We start from the raw sequence: 7695 nt of genomic DNA, 5'->3' as shown, positions 1-7695 counted from the left end.
GGGGGGGGGGGGGGGTGTCAAAGTAGAGGGCCAGTTAGGGCCCAAACCCTTCACAAATGCTGACAGTGTAGGTGAGCCCCACGTGAACAGCACTGCTAAGAGAAGGCTGCCTGGAGAAGGAACACTACGTATGAGTAGCGTTCTGTTAGAAGGGACAAGGACACCCAATGTATTGTATTGGAGCGGCCGGAGCACTGCAGGGGCAGGGCACAGGGCTGGGCAAATTTAGGTAGAAATGAGTGGAGTAGGTGCTTAGCACGCAGTTTAAGGCTTCCAAGCCGAGACTCACCCAGGACAGGGTGGGGGACCAAGATGAGCAGCCACAGCCGAACGGTGGGTCTCACAGACCTTCAGGTAGGAAGAGAGAACCAAGGGTCACTGAGGCCATTACCTTGCCTCTGGGCAGCTTGCACTCCATCTTCAGTACAGTCACGTCCAGCCTTGGGCATTCATTAACCTCGTACTCTACCCTGGAACGAGAAAGGTGACCAGGTTCATTGTCCCCATTTTACAGATGAGAAAACTGATGCCTGCCTGGTAAAGTATCTCACCCTTGGGGCCTAGGGCCTGGCGTTGGGTCCAAGCAGGGCTCTCCAGGCCTTTAATTCCCTGGCGTGGTAGCTTGTCCAAGGAAGCCCCATGCCACTGTTCTGATGCTGTCCACCCTTGCTGATGATACAGGGATGCTGGGGCCACCTGAGCTGCATATTTAACAAGGCAGGTGAAATAGCACAGAGAATGCCGCCCCTGCCTCTGATGGCTCTGGGGGTGGGGGGTGCAGTAAGTGCCTCCTTGGTCACTCTGAGAGTGAATCCAGCATCACTCCACACTCCCCTTCTCAAGAAGCCCACAGTCTAGGATGTAAATTGGTGAAGCCACCATGGAAAATAGTATGGAGGTTCCTTAAAAAACTAAAAATAGGGCTTCCCTGGTGGTGCAGTGGTTAAGAATCCGCCTGCCGATGCAGGGGACACGGGTTCGAGCCCTGGCCCGGGAAGATCCCACATGCCACGGAGCAACTAAGTCCATACTCCACAACTACTGAGCCTGCGCTCTACAGCCCATGAGCCACAACTACTGAAGCCCGTGAGTCACAACTACTGAAGCCTGCGAGCCACAACTACTGAAGACTGCGCGGCTAGAGCCCGTGCTCCGCAACAAGAGAAGCCACCGCAATAAGAAGACCACGCACCGCAAAGAAGAGTAGCCCCACTAGTCACAACTAGAGAGAGCCCGCATGCAGCAACGAACCCAACGCAGCCAAAAATAAATAAACAAAATAAGTAAATTTTTTAAAAAACCCTAAAAATAGAGTTACCATATGATCCAGCAGTCCCACTCCTGGACATATGTCTGGAGAAAACTCTAATTTGAAAAGACACATGCACCCTAATGTTCACTGCAGCACTGTTTACAATAGCCAAGACAAGGAAGCAACCTAAATGCCCATTGACAGATGAATGGTTAAAGATGTGGTATACAGACACAATGGAATACTGCTCAGCCATTAAAAAGAATGAAATAATGCCATTTGCAGCAACATGGATGGACCTAGAGGTTATCATACTAAGTGAAGTAAATCAGAAAGAGAAAGACAAATACCATATGATATCACTTATATGTGGAATCTAAAAAAATGATACAAGTGAACTTATTTACAAAACAAAAACAGACTCACAGACATAGAACTAACAAGCTTACGGTTACCAAAGGGGAAAGGGTGGGGAGGGATGAATTAGGAGTTTGGGATTAGCAGATACACACTGCTATATATAAAATAAACAACAAGATCATACTGTATAGCACAGGGAACTGTATTTAATATCCTGTAATAAACCATAGTGGAAAAGAATATGTATATGTATGAATAACTGAATCACTTTGTTGTACACCAGAAACCAACACAACATTGTACATCAACTATATTCAATTAAAACGAAAAAGAAGAAAAAGAAGCCCACAGTCAAACAGGGAGACAGACCTGCAAGGACCGCACAGTGTGAATAAATGCTGCAGGGACAACCTGGACAGAACACAGAGGCCTCACAAGAGAAGGGGTGCCTGAGCCTGCCCAGCAAAGCCAGGGGAGACCTCACAGAGGAGGCAGCCTTTCAGAGGTCACAAGACATGTAAGGCCTTTGCCAGGCAGACGAGCAAGGGAAGGGAGTCCCAGGCAGAAGGAACAACATCTCCAAAGACCTAGAGGCCTGGGCGAGCCTGATGCATGGGGAAACCGCAAGTCAGGAGGACTGCGACAGGACCTAGGCTGTGGAGTGAATGCCCAGGACAGGACTGTGTGCCCTGCAGTTGGCTGTTTCAATACCCTTCTGAACAAGCAGGTACCCATATTTGTCTTTCTCCAAATGGTAGAGTCATAGACCCTCCAGAACCACTTCTGAAAATCCCACTTTGAGAAACGCTGGATTAGAAGCTAACCACTGTCAGCTACGGCTATACGCCAACAACATGGATGAAATTCACGGTATCAGGTTGAGAGAAAGAGGCCAGGGACCAAAGAGTCATTCTATATGACCCACTTATATCAAGTTCAAAGGAGTCAGGATAGTGGTTACCTCTGGGGAGTGTGGAAGGTCTTAAGGAGGGTGTCCAGGGGACAGTAATAATATTGTGTTTCTTGATCTGAGCGTTGGTTTCACAGATGTGTTCTCTTTGTGAAAGTTCACCCAGCTCTATACTTCAGCTTTTTGTATATTTTTCTGCATGTAGCTTCTACTCTAAAAAGAAAAAAGACTGCTTTCCATAAACATCAATGCAAAGGTAGGTACCAAAATTTTGTGCTCACGTAATCGGCTGTAAGCCAGGCATCCAGATGATACAGAATGTTTATATTGACTTTTTTTAAGATTATTCCAAAATGAAAACACAAACATTTTATTGTCTCATAGAGAGCTCTCAAGCTCCAGAGAACCCATCCATAAACATACCCCCGGGGCCTGAAAAACCCCAGCTCAAGAGGAAGCATTACAATGCTCAGTCCTGGGCCTGGGAGATGGAAGATAAATGAGGGGCCTGGAGCCTCTTCCCCGGGGCAAAGGGAGGTGGTGTCCTTTTCCAATAGAATGTCTGGTGCTGGGAGGCTGAGGACCCCCAGGCAGAGGGGACTGTTTCCTCCAAAACCTCTGAAATGGCTGTGAGAGGCGGGTCTCCCTGGCTTGGCTATGAGCTCCTGGAAGGCAGGGGCTTCTTTCACTCTGTGTCCCTGGTGCCCAGAGAGGGACCTGGCACACAGCGGGTCTCAGAGGACCTTTATGGCCAGGGCCTCTTTGCCGAACCTCACGTTGAGCGTGGAAGAGGGGGATCCATTTGGGAGGTTGTGGTTTCCCAGTCACTGGCTGAGTTCCACACCGCAGGCTCACAAACCATGGATGGGCGATGTTGCAGGAGGGATTCAAGGGTGGGGTCTGAGTTGTCCAATTCCCCCTGGAGGGGACAGCTGGATGCAGACGGGGCACTGAGCCTTGGCGACCAGGAATATGGGCAGGAAATCCTAACCCTTCCTGCCCACCGGCCTTGATGGAGTTGGTAACAGCCCAGCTCTGGGGGAGACAGACTGTTCCAGAACCCAGAAAGGGCTGCATCTGTGGGCAGGATGCTCAACATCCGCTCAACAGGTGTCTCCTCCTGTCCTCTGGGACATCCCTTCTCAGCACTCCCCAGACTCAGCCACTCTTGCCCACTCTCAAGAACCAGCCTCCTTTCCCCTCTTTGCTGTCTCCCCTCAGCCAGCATTTCTCAAACCACCTTTATGATTTCTGCCCTAACCTTGTGCTACCCAGAGTACTATTTACTTAATAGTTTTTCCTTAAAACAATGTTCAGTTGTTGTTACTGTTATTGTTGTTGTTTTAACTTGCCCTTGTTCTAAGCAATAATATTTGTGAAATCTTGGCTTTGATGTGCCCGTTTCATTTTTTTCTAACACACATTAAATTTTAATTTAAAATACTTGTTCTTGTATTACCTAAAATTACCATGTGTACCACCACAGTGGAAATGATTTTGTACAATGGTTCAGCCAGGATGGGTGGTTATTATTATAAATAATAATTATAGCCTCATGTTAGCAGCAAGTTGTATGCCTCTTCCATGCATCTGCATTTGCAGTCTCATTCAGTCTCTCAGTTCCTGCACTGTGGATGTCATTGGCCCCATTTTACAGGTGAGGAAACTGAAGCTCAAAGAGTAGTAGTGACTTGCTTAGGGTCACACAGCCAGTTAGGATTTTGGTCCTGATTCAAGGGTCTAGTGGCTCCTGACCTGGAGAAGGCAGGGAAGCAAGAGGCATTTTTCTGTCTCCAACCAGACCCACAAGAGCCACTCATGGAGTAGAGAGTTTGGATTAGACATGATGAAGGACTTCCTGGCTAGAAATGTTTAGACACGAGAATGACTGAGCAAGGAAGGCTCTGGAATGCCCAGCTTCCCAACTCCTCAAAACAAGGCTTGGGCTTCCCTGGTGGCGCAGTGGTTGGGAGTCTGCCTGCCGATGCAGGGGACGTGGGTTTGTGCCCCGGTCCAGGAGGATCCCACATGCCGCGGAGCAGCTGGGCCCGCGAGCCATGGCCGCTGAGCCTGCGCGTCCGGAGCCTGTGCTCCGCAACAGGAGAGGCCACAACAGTGAGAGGCCCGCGTACCGAAAAAAAAAAGACAAGGCTTGCCCAGCTGGGATCATGCCAGTGCTGCCTAGAGGCAGGAGGATGGACTGAATGACCTCTCCAGGCCTCATCCAAGCCCAGAGATTGGGTGCATGTTTCCCCAAAGCAGCTATTAAACAAGGAAAGGCATGTGGAGGCTCGCACTTAAAGGAACTGGGAACACCTTGTCTTGGCCCTGCCTTGTGAGGCAGTGTCAGCAACAGCAGGTCAGGGTGGCAGGGCATTAGCTCGCCCCCTTCCCTTCCCACTGCTCTGGCAGCTCCCAGAACACATCTCCAAGGCTGGGAGTTGAAGACCTGGCTGTTCTCAGAACCTCTGGGGCTGCTTGGCCACCTGAGCCAGGGAACCTGCATTTCTTCAATCCTCTCTAGGGGATCCTTTCCAAAACTCCCTGATCTGAAAAGTTAGACACATACTAACTTAAGGTGTTGCCTCTCCAGGGGATGAATTGTATTATATTTTTTTGAAAGTCATAGTATTTATTTCTCAAAACAAAGAGGGTATTATCTTCCTTTCTTTTCTTAAAAAAAATTTATTTATTTTATTTTTGGCTGCACTGGGTCTGTTGCTGCACACAGGCTTTTCTCTAGTTGTGGTGCACGGGCTTCTCATTGCGGTGGCTTCTCTTGTTGCGGAGCACGGGCTCTAGGCGTGCGGCCTTCAGTAGTTGTGGCACGTGGGCTCAGTAGTTGTGGCTCGCAGGCTCTAGAGCACAGGCTCAGTAGTTGTGGCGCACGGGCTTAGTTGCTCTGCGGCATGTGGGATCCTCCCGGAACAGGGATAGAACCCGTGTCCCCTGCATTGACAGGCAGATTCTTAACCACTGAGACACCAGGGAATCCCTATCTTCCTTTCTAATCAGACAAATAGTATATGCCCAGTTGTTTAAAAATATCAAATAATACAGAAAAGTATAAAAATGAATGTAAAATCACCCAAATTTCTTTTTTTTTTTTAATGACATGGGTTCATTTTTTAAAAATATTTATTTATTTAGGCTATGCCAGGTCTTAGTTGTGGCATGCAGGCTTCTTAGTTGTGGCATGCATGTGGGATCTAGTTCCCCGACCAGGGATCGAACCCAGGCCCCCTGCATCAGGAGTGCAGAGTCTTACCCACTGGACCACCGGGGAAGTCCCCAAATTACCCAAATTTCTATCATCTAGAAAATAGTGCTGTTGACAGTTTAGAGCACATCCTTCCAAAATTTTTTCATGGTACAATACACATAACATAAAATTTATCATTTTAACCATTTTTAAGTACACACGAATCATAGTTTTGTAAGGTCTCCTGAATATCGGACTAGTAGTGCAACTTCAGAAACCTCCATGGGCCAGTGGGGAAGATGTTTCGGGGTAAGGGCCCTTCTGACATTGTTCAAATGGAAACACAGATGCAGCCAGCCACTGTGTTTGGTGAGGTTGGTCCCGTTAGGAAGTTAAAGCCAAGAGTAACTCCGTTTGGGTGTACGGAGGAAAGCAGGTCTGTCTCTTGACGGGGCCACGTGAGCAGAACTGAGGGACATGACTTTGCTGAACTTCTACAAGAGAACAGTCTGAGACAAGGAGGGCGAATGTGTCTGTGATTATCCACCAGGAGCCTCAGTCTAAGTTGTTTCTCTCTGCCCTGGCCTCTGGGGTGATCAGGAGCTGGGAACTTTGGAGGACAAGAAGGGCCAGGACATGGCAGCAAGTTGGGTACAGATAACCGACCCTGGGGAATGAGAGGCCCTTGGCAGGAAGGCGGCAGCCAGCAGACCAGGAAAGAGCAGCGTCAGCCTCCTTCACTAGCATGGCCAGGCCAAAGCTTCCTTCCTCCAACCCTGCGGAGGGCAGGGGGCGGTGTGGGAGCCCTCAGGTCCCAAACAACGATTTCAGAGGGTGGTTGGGACGCTTTCAATCATGGAACCCCAGGCATTGATTTAGCAGATGCCATGTGTTGGCTTCAGAAGATCCCTGAACTTGAGGAGCTGAAACTACCTGGGCAGGGCTACCCCTTCACCCATGTGTTAACTGCACCCCCTTCCAGATCAGGAGTGCTGGCTCTCTTTGTTGATCTCCCACCACATTTACTGTGCACCCTCACTCAGCCTTTCACACCCTCATTCCTGTTTTTTCCCTCTGTGCACCCCAACTGAGCTGTAAGATTCCTGAGGGCGGCTACTGGGGCTTCAGGGGTCTTCATAGCCCCCTGTTTTTGCCCAGTTCAGTGCCCCACACAGAGCACATGTTTAGGCTACATCCACATGGTGAGGCCTGTGTGAGAGGACCTGGCCTTCAGAGCAGTTGGGGTTCTGAAAGAGGCAGTTCTAAGGCCCTCCGGATGGTTTGGAAGGCATCCAGGAGGAGGTGAGGAATACCTAGGGTCTTGGAGGTAGCATACAGTTCAGCTAATGGAGACAGAGCAAGCAGAGGGGCATTCTGATGCGAGCACCTGCCGGGGCAGTGATGGGGTTGGGGCCATGCCCCGGGAAGTCTCTCATACAGTGACTCCCAGGTTGAGATGCCCTTGCTTGCAGGCCTACACCTGTGTCTGCCAGGAGGCGAGGGTGAGATGCAGGAGCTCCAATTACAGTCATGACCCGGGATGGTCTCAGGGGTGCCCCTTTTTCCAAGAAGCTGACTTTTGAGGAATTTGCCTAGCCACAGAAATCGTGATGTGTTTACACTGGCCTCAGCTGTTGATTAAACCTCCATCGGTGCAACTACCAACCCAGGAAGAACACTCTCTTCCTCACAGTGTGTCCCCCGCTCCTGTTTTTCATGTTTATGGGCATCAGGTGGTTTGCAGAGGGATCCACACCCAGACTGCGCACCCAATGAGGTCAACCGACAAAACGACAGCTGCCACCCTGAGGCCCCTCGTTCTGGGAGCTGCAGGCTTGGGTCACCATCACCCCGGGCACGCCCCCTCCCCCCTGCCTTTACCCACCCCCAGTGCTTCTCTTCTGTCCCTGCTCCAGCCTCGTGCCTGCCCAAACTGTTGTTTATCAACACAGACCAGAACATTCCGCTGCC

General features: G+C 49.8%; 1 non-coding gene across 1 annotated transcript; it reads right to left on the bottom strand.

Annotated features, from left to right (window-relative positions):
* Nucleotides 1-5735: 5735 nt before the first annotated feature.
* TRNAR-CCU (transfer RNA arginine (anticodon CCU)) lies at nucleotides 5736-5808 on the bottom strand. Its single transcript has one exon. It is a non-coding gene; the product is annotated as a tRNA-Arg (tRNA).
* Between the last annotated feature and the right edge of the window lie 1887 nt (nucleotides 5809-7695).

The sequence above is a fragment of the Lipotes vexillifer genome, unplaced genomic scaffold (genome assembly GCF_000442215.2).
Source record: "Lipotes vexillifer unplaced genomic scaffold, Lipotes_vexillifer_v1.1 scaffold205, whole genome shotgun sequence".
Classification (NCBI taxonomy): domain Eukaryota; kingdom Metazoa; phylum Chordata; class Mammalia; order Artiodactyla; family Lipotidae; genus Lipotes; species Lipotes vexillifer.
Note: the sequence above shows the minus strand (reverse complement) of the source record. Positions and strands in the feature narration are given on the sequence as shown.